Source organism: Salvelinus sp. IW2-2015, linkage group LG18 (assembly GCF_002910315.2).
Source record: "Salvelinus sp. IW2-2015 linkage group LG18, ASM291031v2, whole genome shotgun sequence".
Taxonomy (NCBI): domain Eukaryota; kingdom Metazoa; phylum Chordata; class Actinopteri; order Salmoniformes; family Salmonidae; genus Salvelinus; species Salvelinus sp. IW2-2015.
The window spans coordinates 33,922,809-33,944,904 of NC_036858.1; the positions used below are offsets into that span (position 1 = coordinate 33,922,809).

The window sequence follows — 22,096 nt, forward strand, 5'->3', positions numbered from 1 at the left end:
CTGTCTGTGTGGGTGGACCAATTCAGTTTGTCCGTGATGTGTACGCCGAGGAACTTAAAACTTACTACCCTCTCCACTACTGTCCCGTCGATGTGGATAGGGGGGTGCTCCCTACAGCTGCGTTGAAGCAATGATTTATCAATGACCCAAGACCAGCTCAGTTAATCCCTACCATTGTGTCAATGAGTCATCATAATGCTGCATTAAATGTACATTATCCTAGGGGCATTGGCAGACACAATGTAAGTAACTTAATTTATGTCCCCCTAATATCCTGAATACGTTTGTTAATCTTACAGCTATTGTATGCAGTAATCATGAGTCTATGAACCAGAGTTACACTGTTAGCACTGAGGCGGTGTGCCCTAGTAGGAAGACCACTTTGTGCAGCTCATCCTGCACTATCAAGTCATCTTCTGATAAGCTTCCCAGTAAACCATTAAAAACAATCAAGTAACCCATAAAAGTGCTAAAAATAGACCATATTAACATATGCAGCCTGAAAAACAAGGTCCATGAAGTCAATAACTTGCTTGTAACAGATGACATTCATATTCTGACTATCTCTGAAACTCACTTAGATAATACAGTGGTAGCAATACATGGTTATAACGTTTACCGAAAATACAGAAATGCCAACGGGGGCGGTGTTGCGGTCTATATAAAGAACCACATTCCTGTTAAGATTAGAGACAATCTAATGTTAAATACTGTTGAAGTAGTATGGCTACAGGTTCATCTGCCTCACCTAAAGCCCATTCTTGTGGGAAGCTGCTAGTGCCAACAGTCAGTATCTGGATAATATGTGTGAAATGCTTGATAATGTATGTGATATCAACAGAGAAGTATATTTTCTGGGTGATGTCAATATTGACTGGATCTCAACAACAAAAAATCTAATTATAACCAGTGGCTGCAACCTGGTGCAGGTTGTCAGTCAACCTACCAGGGTATTTACAAACAGCACAGGAATGAAATCATCAACATGTACTGATCACACCTTTACTAATGCCGCATAAATTTGATTTAAAGCAGTATCCAAATCCATAGGATGTAGTGATCACAATATAATAGCCATATCTAGGAAAACCAAAGTTCTAAAGGCTGGGCCAAATATAGTGTATAAGAGGTCATACAATAAGTTTTGTAGTGATTCATATGTTGTAAAGAATCTTTGCTGGTCTGTGGTGCGTAATGAGGAGCAACCAGATGCTGCACTTGACATATTTATGAAATTCCTTATTCCAGTTACTAATAAGCATGCACCCATTAAGAAAATGACTGTAAAAACTGTTAAATCCCCTTGGATTGATGAGGAATTGAAAAATTGCATGGTTGAGAGGGATGAGGCAAAAGATATGGCAAATAAGTCTGGCAACCCAACTGATTGGCAAATGTAGTGCAAATTAAGAAATAATTTGCCTTAGCTAAATACAAATAAATTATACTATGAAACAAAGATAAATGATATAAAGAATGATAGTAAAAAGATTGGTAGCACCTTAAATTCAATTTTTTGTGGAAAAAAGACAACTCGGCTCCATCATTCATTGAATCAGATTGCTCATTTATCACAAAACCCACTGATATTGACAACTTCTTTGATTACTTTTTCATTGGCAAGATAAACAAACTTAGAGATGACATGCCAGCAACAAGTACTGACACTACACATCCAAGTATATCTGACCAAATTATGAAAGACAAGAATTGTACTTTTGAATTCCGTAAAGTCAGTATGGAAGAGGTGAAAAATGGATTGTTGTCTATCAACAATGACAAGCCACCGGGGTCTGACAATCTGGATGGAAAATTACTGAGGATAATAGCGGACGATACTGCCACATCTTCAATTTAAGCCTACTAGAAAGTGTGTGCCCTTAGGCCTGGAGGGAAGCTAAAGTCATTCCGCTACCCAAGAATAGTAAAGCCCCCTTTACTGGCTCAAATACCTGACCAATCAGCCTGTTATCAACCCTTAGTAAACTTCTGGGAAAAAATGTGTTTGACCAGATACAATGCTATTTCACAGTAAACAAATTGACAACAGACTTTCAGCACACTTATAGGGAAGGACACTCAACAAGCACGGCACTTACACAAATGACTGATGATTGGCTGAGAGAAATTGATGATAAAATGATTGTGGGGGCTGTCTTGTTAGACTTCAGTGAAGCTTTAGACATTATTGATCATATTCTTCTGCTGGAAAAATGTATGTGTTATGGCTTTACACCCCCTGCTATAATGTGGATAAAGAGTTACTTGTCTAAAAGAACACACAGGGTGTTCTTCAATGGAAGCCTCTCAAACATAATCCAGGTAGAAGCAGGAATTCCCCAGGGTAGCTGTTTAAGCCCCTTGTTTTTTCTATCTTTACTAACAACATGCCACTGGCTTTGAGTAAGGCCAGTGTGTCTTTGTATGCGGATGACTCAACACTATACACGTCAGCTACTACAGCGACTGAAATGACTGCAACACTTAACAAAGAGCTGCAGTTAGTTTTCGGAATGGGTAGCAAGGAATAAGTTAGTCCTAAATATTTCCAAAACTAAAAGCATTGTATTTGGGGCAAATCATTCATTAAACCCTAAACCTCAACTACATCTCGTAATGAATAATGTGAAAATTGAGCATGTTGAGGTGACTAAACTGCTTGGAGTTACCCTGGATTGTAAACTGTCATGGTCAAAAACTATTGATACAACAGTAGCTAAGATGGGGAGAAGTCTGTCCATAATAAAGCGCTGCTCTGCCTTCTTAACAACGCTATCAACAAGGTAGGTCCTACAGGCCCTGGTTTTGTCGCATCGGGACTACTGTTCAGTAGTGTGGTCAGGTGCCACAAAGAGGGACTTGGGAACATTGCAGTTGGCTCAGAACAGGGCAACACGGCTGACCCTTAAAAGTACACAGAGAGCTAACATTAATGACATGCATGTCAATCTCTCATGGCTCAAAGTGGAGGAGAGATTGACTTCAACACTACTTGTTTTTGTAAGAGGTGTTGATAAGCTGAAGGTACCGAGCTGTCTGTTTAAAATACTAGCACACAGCTTGGACTCCCATGCATACCCCACAAGACATGCCACCAGAGGTCTCTTCACAGTCCCCAAGTCCAGAACAGACTATGGGAGGTGCAAAGTACTACATAGAGCCATGACTACATTGAACTCTATTCCACATCAGGTAATTGATGCAAGCAGTAGAATCAGATTCCAAAAAGCAGGTAAAAATACACCTTATGGAACAGCGGGACTGTGAAGTAACACAAACATAGGCACAGACACATGCATACACACACATGATAACATATGCACTATACACACACGTACATATGGATTTTGCGTTGTAGATATGTGGTAGTGGAGTATGGGCCTTAGGGCACACACTTAGTGTGTTGTGAATTCTGTATAACTGCCTTAATTTTGCCGGACCCCAGGAAGAGTAGCTGCTGCCATAATAAATACAAATACATTTTCATAAGAAGTTGACAAGAAAGCAGAAAAAAACAGGCACCCTGGCTACTTTTATGGTAGTCTCAGGTAGCTAATGGCTTGAGGAGAGGATCTCACTATCAGTACTCAACCGTCTACCCTACACTCCTCCCACGCTTACGTACTCAGGGTAGTGACCCATTTAAACAGCGCAAACTGAGCTCACCCAGAGGGGTGAAACCAAAGCAGGATTTGAGCAGCACAGATTAGTCGCGGTGGATAAAACCCTTGATTAAACCTGAGCACAGCTGCAGGGGTGTGCTAGAAACAGTCAAAGGTGTGGGTGTTGGGTAAGAGGTGAGAAGTGGGTGGGACAGAGGCTTACCTGGTGGACAGACACAGCTATGCGGCGCTTCTCTGGTCTCTCGTGTTTTGGGAAGTCGAGCCGCCAATTTCTGCACGTGGGTAAAAAACGGAAGATAATATTAGTCTGTGATGAATTCAGAGTATAGCTTTTCAACCCTGAACCCAGAAAGAATTTCCAGTACTGTCCCACTGCATAGCAGTCAAGACAATTCATAGTACTTACTATCAGAGGCATGTCAGTGTGCTGTTTAAAGGCCTCAAACAGGTGCTGGAGTTGACATGTTATAGTTATGAGTGTTCAGTAATTCTAAGCATCGGGTACAATAAAGGAACGGTGTATGTTAGCTCAATGTTCCTATCTCTAACCAAGATACTGCACTACAGACTCGGGAATGGAGCAAACTGGTCATGGAAAAGTCTTGGTATCAACTTTAATTCAACAACTTAAAATGAATGGATATGTTCTAGCCCCTGCAAACGAAAATGAGTCGTTAGAACGAAATGGTCGCCTGAAGTCGTCAGGACGTTGTGTGGTGGTCCCCTGGAGGTTTTGTCTAGTTTCCGGTTTGTACCGGGGACGGCACCTGGTGGTCGCAAAGAAACGTTCTCCAGCCTCAAAAAAAAAAAATGTTTTACACAGGGTGGCTACTTTGAAGAATCTCAAATATAAAACATTTGTTTAACGCTTTTTTGGTTAAGATATGATTCCATGTGTTATCTCATAGTTTTGCTGTCTTCAATATAATTCTACAATGTAGAAAATAGTCAAAATAAAGAAAAAACCTTGAATGAGTAGGTGTGTCCAAACTTTCGACTGGTACTGTACATGATTACATTGTGTATGTTCGTTTAAACAGTATTTCTTATTTGACATGTTCTCACCTGGGATTTGAACTCACAACCTCTTTGTTGACAGCCTTACAAACTTCCTGCTACGCCACCATATCTGCATCAATGACTGATTTCACCTGTAGGCTTATTCCTACACTTTGCTGTTCAAAGTAAATCTCAGCTCTGTTAAAAATACACAGAAAAAAAACTAGTATATTTATCATAGTAATTCAGGTGTCACGCCCTGACCTTAGATATCTCTGTTTTCTATATATTTTGGCTAGGTCAGGGTGTGACTAGGGTGGGTACGCTAGTTTATGTATGTCTAGGGTTTTTCTATGTCTAGGGGGTTTTGTATGTCTATGTTGGCCTGATATGGTTCCAAATCAGAGACAGCTGTTTATCGTTTTCTCTGATTGGGGATCATATTTAGGTAGCCATTTTCCTCATTTGTGTTGTGGGATCTTGTTTTTGTATAGTTGCCTTGTGCACTGCAATACTGCACGTTTGTTAGATTATTTGTTGTAAGTTTCACTATTAAAGAATGTGGAACTCTACGCACGCTGCGCCTTGGTCCGATCCTTTCAATGAACGTGACATCAGGAGTAACATTAAAACAGAATAATATACCCCAACAACATTAGACAACTAGACTGAAAATCCAAACTCAAATTGCTGAAAGAAGTAAATTAACTCAATAAGAGAATAGTCAGATTAACTGATAACTTAAATAGCAGGGCAGGTGGTACTATTTTGCTACGTGCAGAGATGCATCATAGGTAATGAACGTGTAGGAGACTTCTGAAATTCTACAGACTTTGTGGCACAGCAGAAATATCCTTATACCCCCAAATCCAGAGTTTTTTAATTAAAATCCCAGGTGGGGTCATATTGAAAAGTCAGTACAAACTGATCATGTCAAATGTAATCATACGGTCATTGATGAAAGACTTTTACACTATTTTAGCTGAACAGCGTACTACTTACCTTAAAACCCCCATTACATTGTATTACTTTACTTTTACTTGGGACACCTGGGACTATCACGTGACAAAAACCTCCTGGGGACCATGACACAACGTCCCAAGAACTTTCTAAAAACGTCCAGCAGATGTGGCCGCTTCTAGCTGACTGCCTTCGCGTGTTTCTGTCCAGAACCTCCAACACGTTCTATTCATTTACTGCAAGTTGGAATCCTCTCTGGAAAATGTAAGCTGCAGAGGGCTAAATTATTTCCCACTGTTCACATTCTGATTTTTAGGAAATATCTCATACATTTGTTGGATAATGTTTGTGGTTCATGTTTTTGTACTCTAAGCTTTGTTGTCCGAATACATATTTCCTGCTCTGTATCTCTCTGTATTGCTCTGGAAAAGCACAGTAGCTGTACAGTAAAAATGACTTGTGAGCTGCTATTTCTATGCAGTTTAAGCCACTCCTGTAGAAATAGAAAATGTCTTCCTGTAAGGACCGACGCCGGAGATGAGAAGGAGGTACGGGGAGTCAACATTTAATCAGGAACAGACAGGTAACAGAACAGAAACAGTGTCAGCACACCGGTAAACAAAGACAAACGACAATTACTGAAGCAGGGTACAGAGCGGGGAACCAGACATATAATGACAGAGGTGATTGAGTCCAGGTCAGTCCAAAAATCACTAACGCGCGTGACGGGGGGAAGGCAGGTGTGCGTAATGATGGTGGCAGGAGTGCGCAATGCTGGGGAGCCTGGCGCCCTCAAGCACCAGGGGGGAAGAGCGGGAGCAGGTGTGACACTTCCACTGATTGAAACACTCTTCTTTTCAGTGCCTAGCATTCCCTACTCATAAAACCCAGATGCTGACCTTTCAACAATACACCTCAGGTGTCAAATCGAATGTAGCAAAATCAAAAGTCTTGAGAGACATTAATTCTTTGAAATTTCTCTGACTTCCCCTGAACACATCATTGTGTCACCTTAAAACTGGCCTGTTTAACGTGAACAATTAACCACAAAGTGGCCTCCGCAGGCTTGACAGAGGCCTAGCGCACATTTCTCCCTGTTCAAGCTCGTGTGAGTTTCAGTCCAGATTCTGGGGTTCCACTTGCCCCGGTTTCCTCGCTCTGGTCCCTGCTGGTCTGTCACCACACAGTGTGTAAACTAGATGTGGTTTTCTGGGCAGCCAGACCATCGCAGAGCACACAGCCACCCGCCATCTCTTTGCATGTTACCTAATGCTGCAGTTCAAGAGAGCAGAAAGCACCAGCGGAGTAGTGGGGATAAACGCAACATGTGCTAATAAATCAGGGAAATTAAAACAACACACTCTAGAAGTGCCAGAGACGCCTTTGTGCTCTGTCAGAGTAAAGTTATCTGGTAGAGTCAAAGCCAGGCACCGCAGGGCTGAGGCCAAGACCAGAGCTCAACCTCTCACAGTGATTTAGCAGTGAGAGGTTCAGTTCTCAGGAAGGATCAGGGCTGAGAGGTCTGTGGAACACAAGTGGATAAGAACGAGATCTCCAACTTTTTGCATGATGGAACCACCTTACAGTTCTCCTCTTGTACTGTATCTCAATCTTTCGGAAACCAAGTCATTTCAAAACAACCACAGCCTCAGATGATGTGTCGATCCTGTTATTTTATTGTCGCTCTTTAATTATTTGTTATTTTTCCCATTTTCTTATTTTTTTTCCATTTGTATTTATTTATTGATTACTTCAGTTTATTTAGTAAATACTTTCTTTACACTTTTTTCTTCTTAACTGCATTATTGTTTAAGGGCTTGTAATTAAGCATTTCACTGTAAGGTCTACTACACCTGTTGTATTCGGCGCATGTGACGAATACAATTTGATTTGATTTGTAGATGTGAATTGATTTAGGGCCCCTCGGAAAGCAAAGAAGGCAAGGGCCAAGTTCCTTTACAGCTGATTTAACAATCAATGCCAGCGGGTATTTGGTGTGTCCGTTGGGTCCGGGGTGGATCAGAATTCACAGAGGCCAAACAAGAGTGTGGAGGTGAATCTCTTAATGACACATGGAAACAACACGTCGATTGTTGATGAGAACAAAAGGATCAATCACGTATTTTATGTCCTGGTGTTAAACGATTCAAGACCATGTGATTGATGATACCCATGTGTTAGTGGCACGTCTGTTAGAGAAATCAGCGAGATGCGAGGTGGGGTATAGGTTTCACAGCAGAATTTTGGAGAATACGCCCCAAAGGCCCTCAGTCCAGTAACAGAGATGTAGCCACAGGACAGGGCAAGGGGACAGCGCTCACTATAGTGCCTCCATAGCAGGGCCCCTGGGCAGCAAAGTCAGAGGGTCTTAGTATTAATCTGACTTTGGGACTGTAAAATGTTTTGTCATCCTTTTAAAATAGAATGTTAAAACCAGATCAAAAACTCTGGCATCGGGTTACCATTAAAGTGGGGAGGCAGAGAGGCGGAGAATGTACCCCCCTCTTTACCCTCCCTTTCTCTGTCCCCTAAACCAAAAAGGAGCGAGAGCCTGAGCTGCCATGTATGGACTATAACTGAGTCGGACTCCTCACCATCCATCCATCCACATCATGATACCTGTTATCACTCTCAAGTCAGTCTGCTAGTAAAGACACCACTATATTAATTCCTAGACTAAAGAAATAATATGTCTGTGATGGTACAAGTTGGGTTAATATTGATCGTTTGAAGTCCTTTCGTTACCTATGTTCCTCCTCCCAGCAGACTTCTCTATTCAGTGAGATGTAACGTGTCTGTGGTTGTCAACCGGACAATTGACGTGGTTTCAGCAGCCTTTTCGTGTCACATGTGACTGCTGAGATTCAAGGGCATCAGCACTCTGTACAGTATTTTTTTCTTGCCATTATCCAGGTGGGAGAATACTTGACCAATTGTTGTATTTAGTGTACAGGTACTGTGCTTTTTCAGAGAAATAGAGAGATGGAGAGCAGAACATATATATTCAGGCAACAAAGATTAGAGTACAAAAACATGAACCACAAACATTATCCAACAAATGTATGAGATATTTCCTACAAATCAGAATGTGAATAGTGGGAAATAATTTAGGCCTCTGCAGCTTACATTTTCCAGAGAGGATTCCAACTTGCAGTAAATGAATAGAAAGTGTTGGAGGTTCTGGACAGAAACACGCGAAGGCAGTCAGCTAGAAGCGGCCACATCTGCTGTTGCGTCATATTAATAATGGCCATATATATAAACAGATCTAAACAAAGGGGTGAATCACAATACCTCCAGCAAGACTGGAGTAAGCTTGTTTATAGGACCCCACTAGCTCCATGCTCAATAGCAGATATTCAATAACTGCAATAAGGACAAGGAAGGTATCAAACATATACGATTCCATAGCTGTTTGAGACATGCAAAATGTCAAGTCTGATCATATTCTGATAATAACTGATAAAGAAACAACACAGATACATTCTTGAAATCCGCGATGAACAAAAGACAAACCTATGTACATTTTGTATCCTAAAAATAGTGTGGCGACCATGATTGCAGTGAAAAGGGAGTCTTCTGACGCACCCCTTTGAGGTGCACTGCTGTCCCTACAATAAGTGCATTTACAATGATGTCCCGAGTAAAAGTGGAGGGCTGGGGGGGGATATGCAACAAAGGTAGCCTAAAGTAAACAGGGGGGGGGGGGATAGGGGGCCCTGCGGGACTTCAATCACAAGAGAAGAGGTTGTTGGTATGACTGGAAGTGGCCAGCGCAAGGGCGCGTTGAAAAGCACATTTTAAAACAACAGATTTGATCCCAGGGCCATTCACAGTCCTGTTATCTAAACCATGACGATGCCGCAAAGACAGACGAAAATTATCCTGCCATTCGGTTTACATTTGGGGATAAAAATAGACTTTGAACTAAAGCCAGCGTGCTATGGACGTGACGCGCGCGGCCCATACACGTTTTCATCCATGGAATATACAAATAAAATCAAAATAAAATCAAAGTTTATTGGTCGCGTACACAGATTTGCAGATGTTATCGCAGGTGCAGAGAAATGCTTGTGTTTCTAGCTCAAACAGTACATTAAGCAATACAAAACAATACATCCAATCCAAAAAGTTAAAAGAAAGATATTAAGGTAACACAGGTAGACTGAGAGTGCACGTGATTAAATAAAATATCAAATATATATTAGACTAAATTCTTAATTGAAACGTAGGCTATTATAAACAAACTTATTTGAACTTTGGATATTATATTCTCGTGCATGTTAACATGAGCAGCTGGTCTAATACCAATCGGAACTGCCGCTGCTTCAAACACTTGTGGAATGAGTGAGAGACATCAATATGCGGGGTAGGCTACACATCCTATCCTTGCCCTTTAAAATAAGACATGTAAACAAAATACATATTCTACATTTTTTAAGTAGCTTAATTTATATTTTCATTAGCGTAGCCAACGGAATGATTAAATAGGCTATACATTTTAAATAGCTTGTTTCCCCACAGGTGTGTATTTTTTTTTTAAATTCCCATAACCTATTATCATTTGAACAACACAGTAGGCCTACTTTCAATGTATCATTTGAACAAAAAGTAAGAATATGGATAAATACGTGTTTCATATGGAATAATGTGTCCATAACCCTTACCTCTTCCAGAATCTGATCTATTCGTCCAAAGACAACGGGTTCCACCTGCTCGGGTGTGATCCACGCGGAGAGCTGCGTATCTCTCTGTTTTTCCAGGTTTAGTATCCTGGACTTCAGCTCCGAGGTCCTCAGGTAAACGAGAACGCAAAATCCAAGAGACAATAAAGATAATGCGATGCAGACAGTTATACCGGACAAATCTTTCCAATTCGTCCAAAAACGCTTTTTGCAAGGGTGGTCACTGCAAGTCCTCCGCACACTTTTATCAACAACTCCCCACTTTTGATCTTCTTCCATTTTTGTTGTAAGTGTCTATTCGATTTTTATCCACTACGAAATTCCAATATTCATCGGGAGAACGATGAAAAGCGAATCGTAAGGTATAGAAATCCTTACGACCTAACTTTTGACAGGGGGGGGGGGGTTGCCTCGGGCAAGTTGCAACTGTCTTCTTCTCCAACCACCTTACTATCTTCAGGTGAGTGTCTATATCAAAGTCATGTGAGGCATTCTGTAGATTTGGATAAATCAATAAGTCATTTCCTATTTGAAAGGGAGCTCTATTCAGTTGCCGTGTGGTTCAGCGTTGCCATTTGATGAGCTCTTCAAAGCGGCCCTGCAGTGTCCTAGACGACCGGCTCTAGACTACTATCTCTACGAGATCACCAGAGAGCACTCGCTGAACGGTTGAAACCCTACCCACTCACTCGCCTCTGTGCTAAAGTGGTTACCATGGGCCTTCTGTTCCACTGTCGAGTTGCCTACATGCTCCTCCTATTAGGCTAAATCGCGGGGCGGGATTCACGTCGGTGTTGCTGCCCCCTTTGATCCAGTACCAGCGGAGGATATTTTTAGGTGAGCACAGTTGAGATGAGAAAGGGAACATGGTAACCCCTTGCTAACCGAAGTGAAAATGACTCAAGTAAAAGTTAAAGTCACCCAGTAAAATACTGCTTGAGTAAAAGTCTAAAAGTATTTGGTTTTAAATACACTTAAGTATCAAAAGTAAATGGAATTGCTGAAATGTACTTAAGTATCAAAAGTAAAAGTATAAATCGTTTCAAATTCCTTATATTAAGCAAACCAGACTGCACCATTTTCTTGTTATTTTTATTGACAGATAGCCAGGGACACGCTCCAACACTCAGACATAATTTACAAACAAGAAGCAATTGTGTTTAGTGAGTCCGCCAGATCTGAGGCAGTAGGGACGACCAGGGATGTTCACTTCATAAGTGTGTGAATTGGACCATATTCCAGTCAAAATGTAACGAGTACTTTTGGGTGTCAGGGAAAAGCTATGGAGTAAAAAGTACATTACTTTCTTTAGGAATGTAAAAGTAAACGTTGGAAAAAATATAAATAGTAAAGTAAATATACCCCAAAAAACGACTTAAGTAGTACTTTAAAGTATTTTTACTTAAGTACTTTACACCACTGATGACTAGTCAGTTTCTGATAACATCGAAGAGTAGGAAATAGGCCTATACGGTTAACTGAATAGTGATTTTGTTGACCAATGCATAGCTTATGCCTGACCCTATGTTTGATTAAAATGAAGAGGAATTCCAACACCATCAACACAAGCTACAGATTGTAACACCAGCTAATGTGATTTAACCAAAACATTTCAGACAATTATACTTGTAGTTACAGGTGTGGCTATACCAACACTATACAAAGTATAGTATAGCCACACTACACCATATATAGTATAGCCTATACAAAACTATTTTGGAATACAGCTAGGGACGAGATTTACCATTGAAATACCACAAGAGTTTGGACGTTATGAAGCCAGACAGCGACTTGGCGCATTCACTGTATTCATGGTATCGCCGGTGTTAGCTAACATGGTCAATTTTTCCTTCCCTTGATTTTATTTAAAGTAGGATAGTATCCTACCCAATAAATGACTAATATTGATAACCATCTGAACGGCAACAACACCGGGACACAGTATCTTCGCTCCAGCTCATCAAAAACTGAAGTAGCTGAGCTATAGTGTAGCCAATATCAGGGTGACAGTCAGAGTAAGCACACGCATACAACGCATACAAGCAAAAGTACACCCATCATCTAAAATAAACAATTGTCAATTTTATTAACTGAAAATGTACAATTATTTTGGGTAAAACTAACTGTGAAATGCAACTCAGACTCATCCTTAGGCTAAAACATTAAGTCCATGTCGCCCTGACCTTAGAGAGCCTTTTTATTTATCTATTTGGTTAGGTCAGGGTGTGATTTGGGTGGGCATTCATGTTTTCTATTTCTTTGTTGGCCGGGTGTCACGTTCCTGACCTTATTTCCCTTGTTTTGTATTTATTTAGTGTGGTCAGGGCGTGAGTTGCGGTGGGTTGTCTTTGTGTGTTTATCTATGTTGGGATTTTGTGTTCGGCCTGGTATGATTCTCAATCAGAGGCAGCTGTCAATCGTTGTCCCTGATTGAGAATCATACTTAGGCAGCCGGGGTTTCACGTTTGGTTTGTGGGTGTTTGTTTCCTGTGTCAGTGTTTGTGCCACACGGGACTGTTACGGTTAGTTCGTTTGTTATTTTGTATCGTGTCTTGTTTTCGTGCATATTAAAATCATGGAAACTTACCACTCTGCACATTGGTCCTCCGATCCTTCTCGCCTCTCCTCGTCCGAGGAGGAGGAAGAAATAGACTGCCGTTACACCGGGTATGGTTCCCAATCAGAGGCAGCTGTCTATCGTTATCTCTGATTGGGAATCATGCTTAGGCAGCCTGTTTTCCACCCTAGTTTGTGGGATCTTATCTTTGTATAGTTGCTGTCTAGTGGTACAGAGCTTTACGTTTGTTTTTTTGGTGTCATTTTAAATAAAAGTAAGATGTACGCCTACCACGTTGCATCTTGGTCTCCTTCTAACGACGGACGTAACAGTCAAACTCTCATGAAGAGTGCTTTGGCAGTTGGCTCTCCCTTGTGACGTCATCGGCAGCTGAACACTGTATGCTGGAAACACTTGGCTTGTTATTTTTGACTAAAACATTAAATATAAATACCAAACTTGTTTTTGCGTGGATTCCTTGACATGTTATCTTTTAACAGCTAGGACCGCTATTTCTTGTCCCGGAATCCCGTATAACAGACAGTTTGACGCCTGCTTGACAGAGCCGCTAAGCTGCTAGCCATCAAACTAACGAAGTTAGTCCCAGATGAGTTTTGCAATGGAGCCCTCTTTTTATGGAGAAATAAATGAACGGTTCCAGCGATGTAGGAGCTGTATCTACTACGCTTTGTTTCGGGACAAACCGGATCACTTAAAGTTTCAAAACTGTTTGCTTGCCGAGGATTATAGGCTTGAGGTGGCTCCCTTGATCACGCAGGTCGCCAGCCTACGTAAGAAACTGTGGAAAACGCAGAGTGGAATGCTTACCTTTTCTACGCCGGTGACTGGACGGCGTTCACGCTTGTTGGATGCATCTCCGCATTGTTGTTTGTCGTTATCCGACTGGCCGTTGTTGCCTGGAGCTTCCCCATCTGATAGCAGAGTCAAAGGAGCACAGCAAGAGGAGCAAGGTAATCAACGATGGTCGCATGTCACGAGCCGTGGAAGGCGAAGACACTGGCCTCCCACAAAGCAACTCTACACTCCTAACGAGAGGCCCGGAGCGAATACAAACAACAAATAGTTTCTCTGTCCTGGAGCCTGATCTTCCGGCACCTTCGTCGGTGAGGGTACCAGTGTCTGTGGCCGCAGTGCCTACTCCTACGATTTCGAAGTTGATGTTGGCAACCTTCCATCCCGGCTTCTCCATCTGTCGGAGGCCTTCACAAGGTGCAACGAGCTCAAGTTATCCTGCCTCTCGCCCATCCATAAAAGGTTCTCTGAATCCTGTGAAGCGTGGGAGTGGGTGGATTTCCTTATCCTTCTCGCCAGCCATGATTTTGGGGAGCTCCATGGTAAGGAATGTGACCATTCCTGGTGCAAAAATAATGTCCTATCACAGAGCTCGAGTAAATTACATTACTAAGCTGCTCCCGAATGCACTACGTCAGGACATGAATAGCGATTCTATCGTAGTCCATGTGGGTTTTAATGACGTTATGACATTAGCTCTGAACAGTTGAAACTGGATTTCAAAGAGCTGATTGACTCTCTGCTAGACACTAATAAAAGACCCATCATATCTGGCCCTGTGCCCTTTCTGAATCGTGGCATTGAACACTTTAGCACGATTCTTTCTCTTCACAACTGGCTACGTGATTATTGCAGCTCAATGGGTGTAACTTTTGTGGACAATTTCGATACCTTTTGGAAACAAAACACGTCTTAAAAGGAGGATGGGATCCACCCAAATCACTTTTCACAGCATTATAAGGATGTGTTGAGACAATGACTTACCAATGACCCAAGCCCAGCTCAGTTAATCACCACTACCATTGTGACGCTGTGTTGTCATGATGCTTCAGCAAATGTACATTATACCAGGGGTGTTGGTAGACACAATGTAAGTAACCTAATGTATGTACCTCTAACTGCCCTGAATGCCTCTGCTGATCCTACAGCTATTGTATGCAGTAACTATGTGCCTATGAACCAGTTTAATACTGTTAGCACTGAGGCATTGTGCCCTAGTTGGAAGTCCACTTTGTGCAGCTCACCCAGCACTAACATAAATAACATGAGCATATCTACTTCTGCTAAGCTTCCCAGTAAAGCAATGAAAACAAGTAAGAATCCCAGAAGAAAAGTGCTCAAAATAGCCCATGTTAACATATGGCTTTCAATAAAGCTGCCCACTCAATAAAAAGCTTAAAACTGTAACCAGTGCCTGCAACCTGGTTCAGGTTATCAGTCAACCTACCAGGGTAGTTACAAACAGCACAGGAAGGAAATCATCAATATGTATTGATCACATCTTTACTAACGCTGCAGAAATTTGCTTGAAAGCAGCATCCAGATCCATCGGATGTAGTGATCACAATATATTAGCCATATCTGGGCCTAATATAGTGTATGAGAGGTCATACAATATGATTTGTAGTGATTCCTATGTTGTTGATGTAAAGAATATTTGTTGGTCCTTGGTGTGTAATGAGGAGCAAACAGATGCTGCACATAACACATTTATTAAATTGCTTATTCCAGTTACTAAGAAGCATGCACCCATTAAGAAAATGACTGTAAAAATGTTTAAATCCCCTTGGATTGATGATGAATTTAAAATGTTTATGTTTGAGAGGGATGAGGCAAAAGGAATGGCAAATAAGTCTGGTTGCACAACCGATTGACAAATGTATTGCAAATTGAGAAATCATGTGACTAAACTGAATAAAAATAAGAAGAAACTAAAAATAGTAAAGCCCCCTTTACTGGCTCAAATAGCCGACCAATCAGCCTGTTACCAACCCTTAGTAATCTTTTTGAAAAAATTGTGTTTGACCAGATACAATGCTATTTTACAGTAAACAAACAGACTTTCAGCACGTTTATCGGGAAGGATATTCAACAAGCACAGCACTTACACAAATTATAAAAAGATTGTGGGGGCGGTTTTGTTAGACTTCAGTGCGGCTTTTGACATTATCGATCATAGTCTGCTGCTGGAAAAACGTATGTGTTATGGCTTTACACCCCCTGCTATATTGAGGATAAAGACTTACCTGTCTAACAGAACACAGAGGGTGTTATTTAATGGAAGCCTCTGCAACATAATCCATGTAGAATCAGGAATTCCCCAGGGCAGCTGTCTAGGTCCCTTACTTTTTTTTCAATCTTTACTAACGACATTCCACTGGCATTGAGTAAAGCGGATGACTCAACACTATACATGTCAGCTACTACAGTGACGGCAATGACGGCAACACTTAACAAAGAGCTGCAGTTAGTTTCAGAGTGGGGGGCAAGGAATAAGTCAGTCCTACATATTTCTAAAACTAAAAGCATTGTATTTGGGACAAATCATTCACTAAACCCTAAACCTCAACTAAATCTTGTAATAAATAATGTGGAAATTGAGCAAGTTGAGAGTAGGTATGAATACCTCATGGATCTGGTTGCCCTGTCAGAGAAAGACAAACATCCCTCCCCCTTTGACTAGTTTGCATTCATTGTTTCACCCACAGCCAAATAATAGTGTTTAGTTCAGTGTGAGGGCTCTTTGAGGGCTCCCACCGCATTGAAATGACTATCCAGCCAGAGGCAAAATAATATTGCTGAGCTGGGTTCTGTTTGTGCCACTTTGTTTGATCAGGTAGTGCATGTGCTATGGGGACCTGACCCTATGCAACCATTTTCAATATCCATCGGAGATGCCATTAAGTTAAATCCAAATTGGGACCCTTATTTGCAGTATCTCTAACAGGGCACAGAGAGTAGCAGTGCTCCCTGTTAGCCTGAGGACAAAAGGACACTTGTCCCCTGGATGCAGAGTGCATGTGAAAGATGGCACCCAGGACAGTATTTGGCACAGCCAAGGAGCAGGAGAGGAGCAGAACTGCATCTGAATCAGACACTGAAATTATTGGAGAGAGAGAGAGGAAGAGCATAGAAGTGTGAGTATGCGTGTGTGTGTGTGTGTGTGTGTGTGTGTGTGTGTTGTGTGTGTGTGGTGTGTGTGTGTGGTGTGTGTGTGTGTGTGTGTGTGTGTGTGTGTGGTGTGTGTGTGTGTGTGTGTGTGTGTGTGTGTGCGTTGTGTGTGTGTGTGTGTGTGTGTGTGTGCCTAAGTTTGGTGAGGGCATTTGTGGGGTGTGTTAGCACTTTCCAATGCCTGCCAGGAATTGTACAGTTGTACATAGCCATTGTCACTTGGGCCGTATCTGCGTAATAATGTAAAGGTAATTTCCGATTGAGCCAACATATGCAGCGTTTACCGTGAATGCAGTCTCCGCGAACGCGGGAACATTGCCTTTCAATTTCAATCAAGCTATAACGCGGATCTTCCACGATACTTCTGCGATACAGATTGAATCCAGCCCTTAGCGAACATACTGCAGCAAGAGTATCTTGATTAATGCCACAGCACATTGAAAAATGTCTTGTGATTTAGTTATTGGTCAGTGTTTATTGTAATTTATGTCAAATAATTTTCCAGATTAGCCTCACCAGAGTGCATGTTTACTAGGTAAGCAGTCTTTCAAAAGTAAAAGCATATGTTTCCATTCTTTTGTGAGACAGGTTCAAATTTAGGAAGATGTCCCCCTAAATATTGCGTTCTCTAATCATATCCACTGGATATTGATTAATCCTTCCAATTGCAGAGCACGTCCGTTTTAATAACGGGAGCATTTGTTTGCTGTTGCGCTGTAGCAACTGTCTGTAGCAACTACCACTCAACTACCACTGTGGCTTTGAGCGCAGATGAATCTCGTCGGCCACCTGAGTCAAGATGGATGACTTCAACCAGTGACTGTCTAATTGCTTTTACAAAACCACACGGGTGGTTTCGATAATGGTCAGATTTCCACGGCACCACAGAACGTTTATAAAAGCTAATAGAGAGTTTCCTGACTTGAAGCCAGATCAAGAGATGTCCCCTCTACTGTCAACCACATCTTACGGCGCTACAACCCTATACCAGGGTTTATTACTAAGTGACTTAGGTCCATCCAGAGCATGTAATGAACCCATGCTGCTGTAAACCCTTGTAATTACAACATTGAAATGGCCAGATGGCTTTGTGATTCAGGACTCCTACGACTCCTAAAACCTACTTTGAAAATGAACTGTGTAAAAAAATACACATTTATTGCAATCATAAGATTAGATCCAATTAAATGAGTACGTTGGTACCAGAACATCCTACCAGCATCCCAGCTGTGCCACAAAGTGTATCAATTAGTGTTTAAGAATGATGACAGAGTGAATTTAAACACGGGGTTGTAAAATAAATCAAACTGAGTGATGTATGCCTCATACAGTACTAAATTAGAGTAAAGCGTTTGATTTTATATTTATTGCTCTCTGCCTCTCATCCTCAGCGAAATATTCAGTTAACCTAGAATGGTGATACTGCTTCAGGCGTATACAGTGCACCATGAACAGTAGTATTGCATGTTTTCACATCTGGTCAATCCCAGATGCATCACTATATGAATGTTATAGTTTTAACATGAGTCACTCCATTGTTACGAACGTTACCTGACTGGAGCTGACATCTCCTTGAGGGATAACTGAAAATCATTTAATCTGGTGCGTCTTCTGAATCCCGCGGCATCTGGAATTAGCCATGCTTGCCATCAGATAAATACTTGTTTATATTTATCTGATGTTTATAACAGCACTCTGAAACGTTTCTGAAGGGATGTTATCTTGAATGCCTTAGGAGCACGAGGAGACACCAGCCCTCTTCAGAAATGAACTAATGTATATTTGAGAGAGGCAAGGGTGACCTCTCTTGTGGGATAAACAAGTATTTCAAGTGAGCTGCTGCACCCACATAATGTAGATTTATTTAAACCTATCGCTCATGTTTATTGACTGGTTAGCTACTATACTATATGTGTGCATTGTAATGCATGCCTGAGCAAATGTGCAACTACATTTTTCCTCTTCTCCTCTCGCTCTCTCTCTCACACATGCACGCACGCACGCACGCACGCACGCACGCACGCACGCACGCACGCACGCACGCACGCACGCACGCACGCACACGTTGTACCCACATTGAAGGGAACCCCTTTAACACCAGTAGCAGGATGCAGCTCCTTCAAATCTCACAAAGTGTTATTGATGTCATACCAGTAGCAGGATACAGTGAGAGCAGGTTTAACAATAGTTAATACTTCATTACTATGCAGGGGCTCTGCAGGTTTGACATGAGTGGAGGTGGAAGCAAAGCATGTGTTTTCCATGTGTTGTCTGTTCTCAGTTATCTAACCCCACACAACTCTACTGTGTATCTCCAGAGCAGATACATGTGTAAATATTGTACTATAAATGATCAAAGCCTTGCTAAAAAAAAGAGAAATCAGACCATTGATTACAGTCACGTTGTGCCCAACTGTAGACATTAGTGAAAAACACTATTTTGCGGGCGGCTCTGGCTGCCCCTGACTGGAGGCACTGAGGCAAAGCTTTGTTTAGCTGACCAACTTATTTTCCTTCCACATCAGGGGGTATTGTTAGTATGTAGTTATATAATGCTTATGTTCGTTTGGCTGTTAAAAACGTTTGTTGCGTAACCTATGACAAGACTAATTGGGTTAGATTGACTACAGACCCACATTTTCTTGGCATGTGAGTACATTGAGGAAAATCTCTGGACTTTATAAGTCACTGTTAATGAATTATGCCCCATGGTGTATATTACTCTATAGGGAGAAACCATGGCTCTGTTCATGATCCACAACCTGAAAAACCTAACGGCCTGTCTAGCAGTCTAGCACGTTGACAGATTCATAGCGGAAAAGTTCAGATGTCTAACAACATAGAACCAAGCCAGGTTGAAAGAGGGAACATCAGTCTTGCGCTGTTCTCTCGTTGAGAGTTAGGCAAGGCCTTTCCTTTGATGCGGGGACAATTGCTGTGATCCATCTTGAACCATCGCTGTTGCCCCTCTTGTGTGATGCTGAGGGGAAAGCTCCGGGTTCAGGAGGATCTTCCCAGTCCCTAATACCCTGACTACACCTCTCGCGTCGCAAAATAAATGTAGGAATCTATGTTATTCAATTATTGCACCCACACTGCTCGCGCACGTCAACGAGCGTCTGCGTTGCCAAGGGCTAAAATAGAAGTCATTTCTATTTCTGACGCAGATCAAGGCCTGCCTCTCCCATCTCCTCATTGGTTTATAGAAGCAGGTATCCACGTGCCATCTCCTCATTGTTTATACCCACGTGGGTGATTGAAAGACGAACTGTTGCCTGTTGTGGTGGTAATACAATGAAAGTTTAGGTGCCAATCACCATATAAGTTCAACGATGAAAAGGCCTGGAAGGAGGAGCGATGACTAGAAATGATTCGGTTGAACGTTTTTATGTCTGGATTAATTGTCAGAGTAGAGGACCTTGTGCATTTCAGGTAAAATAACAACCTAATGTTTATATCCCAGGACAAATTAGCTAGCAACAGCAAGCTAGCTAAATAGGACAAATTAGCTAGCAAGTGCAAGCTAACTAGCTAAATTGCCATACATGTTTAATGCTTTTCGACCTGTCCCCAAATTAATGTAATTGGTTTTAGAGTTTGTTTTGATATTTTAACCTGCGTGTCGTGATCGCATTTGGTGTAGGTGGACAAAATAAATGTTTGCACGATGGCGTACGCGCGCAGCCGGTTTGGTTCCATGTAAGGCTAATTATTAAAAATCATCTTCAGGTGTGTCCGGAGAAGGACCTTGTCCTGTTAGCTAGTGAGGACCTGTCCATAGCAGCATGCAACTCCATTAAGAACCAGAGAGAGAACACATCACTTCTCCACGTCTGTGATTGGACCACCATGCATGCTTAAATACAAAAGAGAACAAAATGTGTGCATACTCTTAATGCAAGGATTCTGAGGAAAATCATATCAAACAAATTCAAATCTTGCCTGAACTCAGTACACCTTCCAGAGAGCTTAAAAGTAGTTTATTTCCTTGTGGTTTTACCACATTATCAAACAGCTGTGGCTTTTTTAAATATCAGAATTACAACCTCTGCGTTATTACATGGTGGGACAGTCACGGGGCTGTATATTCAATGACCTGCTCAACCCTACATGGACTCTAATGAGATAGAGCTGGCCTCTCTCTCTCTCTCTTTACGAAATGGCTTGCATTCAGCGATAACCCTAGATTTCACAGACTCGGGAGTATATCTTTTCAGCCTGTGTGATTCAGGCTGTGAAATCTGACACCACTTGAAGCTGTGATGTCTTCCGACTGTCCATCAAATCCTGGCCGAACGCTACATCACAGCCACTGACAAAGTACATGCCTGCAATCCTTAGTTTCTAGCACAGCAGGAGAGAGTGGTTTTATCGATTTATAGCAACTTGATCAAAGTAATCTAAAATAATTAATACATTTGAAACAAAAAACTGTTTGTTTGTCATTGACGGACAAGATACATTTGAGATGAAAGGCCAATTCCTAAAAAAAAAACGTATATTTTTCTGCATAGGTTATCTAAGCATACCTCTTCACCTGTTTAATTGTCATTTTAATAAATTATGCACATGGATTCTTTAAGAACTTTTATGCCTTTGGAGTTTAGTACAACTGCTACACTGGTATATACTATCATAAACTAAGAGTTAAAAGCAATTTATGTCAGTTGTGTATCTATTTATTGTCATTTGAGTTTGTAAATAACAATCTAAATGTCTGCCAATCTTTGCATGCATAGCTCTGTCTATGAATTTCACAGTGGAAAATGTCTATGAATTCATAGACAGTGAATTTGACTTCACAAGCTTGGTTTCCATCCAACTGGCGACAGATTTTCATGCAAATATTTATCAAATCTGTACAAATTCTCCGCGTGATAACGTAGTGCATATAAAAATAACTTTTGCGGTTAAATTCCCATGGACTGACCAAAAAATACAAGTTAAATACGTTTTTTGTTATATAGCGAATGTGCCCACTCTGGGGTTGGCACCTGCGCTCGCAGATACAGTGCGGTTAGGCTACCGACATGATGAGATTATTGTCACACCCTGATCGGTTTCACCTGTCTTTGTGCTTGTCTCCACCCCCCTCCAGGTGTCGCCGATCTTCCCCGTTATCCCCTGAGCATTTATACCTGTGTTCTCTGTTTGTCTGTTGCCAGTTCGTCTTGTCAGGTCTTACCAGCGTGCTTTCCCGTTTTCCTGTTTCTCAAGTGTTTGTTTCTCAGTTTTCCCGGTACTGACGATTCTGCCTGCCCTGACCCCGAGCCTGCCTGCCATCCTGT

At 41.6% G+C, this 22,096-nt stretch overlaps 1 long non-coding RNA gene across 1 annotated transcript in view; it reads right to left on the bottom strand.

Moving 5' to 3' along the window:
* LOC139029155 (uncharacterized) overlaps positions 1–10,982 on the bottom strand; it is a 51,992-nt gene extending 41,010 nt beyond the window's left edge. The window contains exons 1-2 of the long non-coding RNA XR_011481441.1: positions 10,250–10,982; positions 3,826–3,895 (exon numbers count right to left, since the gene is read on the bottom strand). This is a non-coding gene — a long non-coding RNA (uncharacterized lncRNA). The remainder of the gene's footprint in view (positions 1–3,825; positions 3,896–10,249) is intronic.
* Between the last annotated feature and the right edge of the window lie 11,114 nt (positions 10,983–22,096).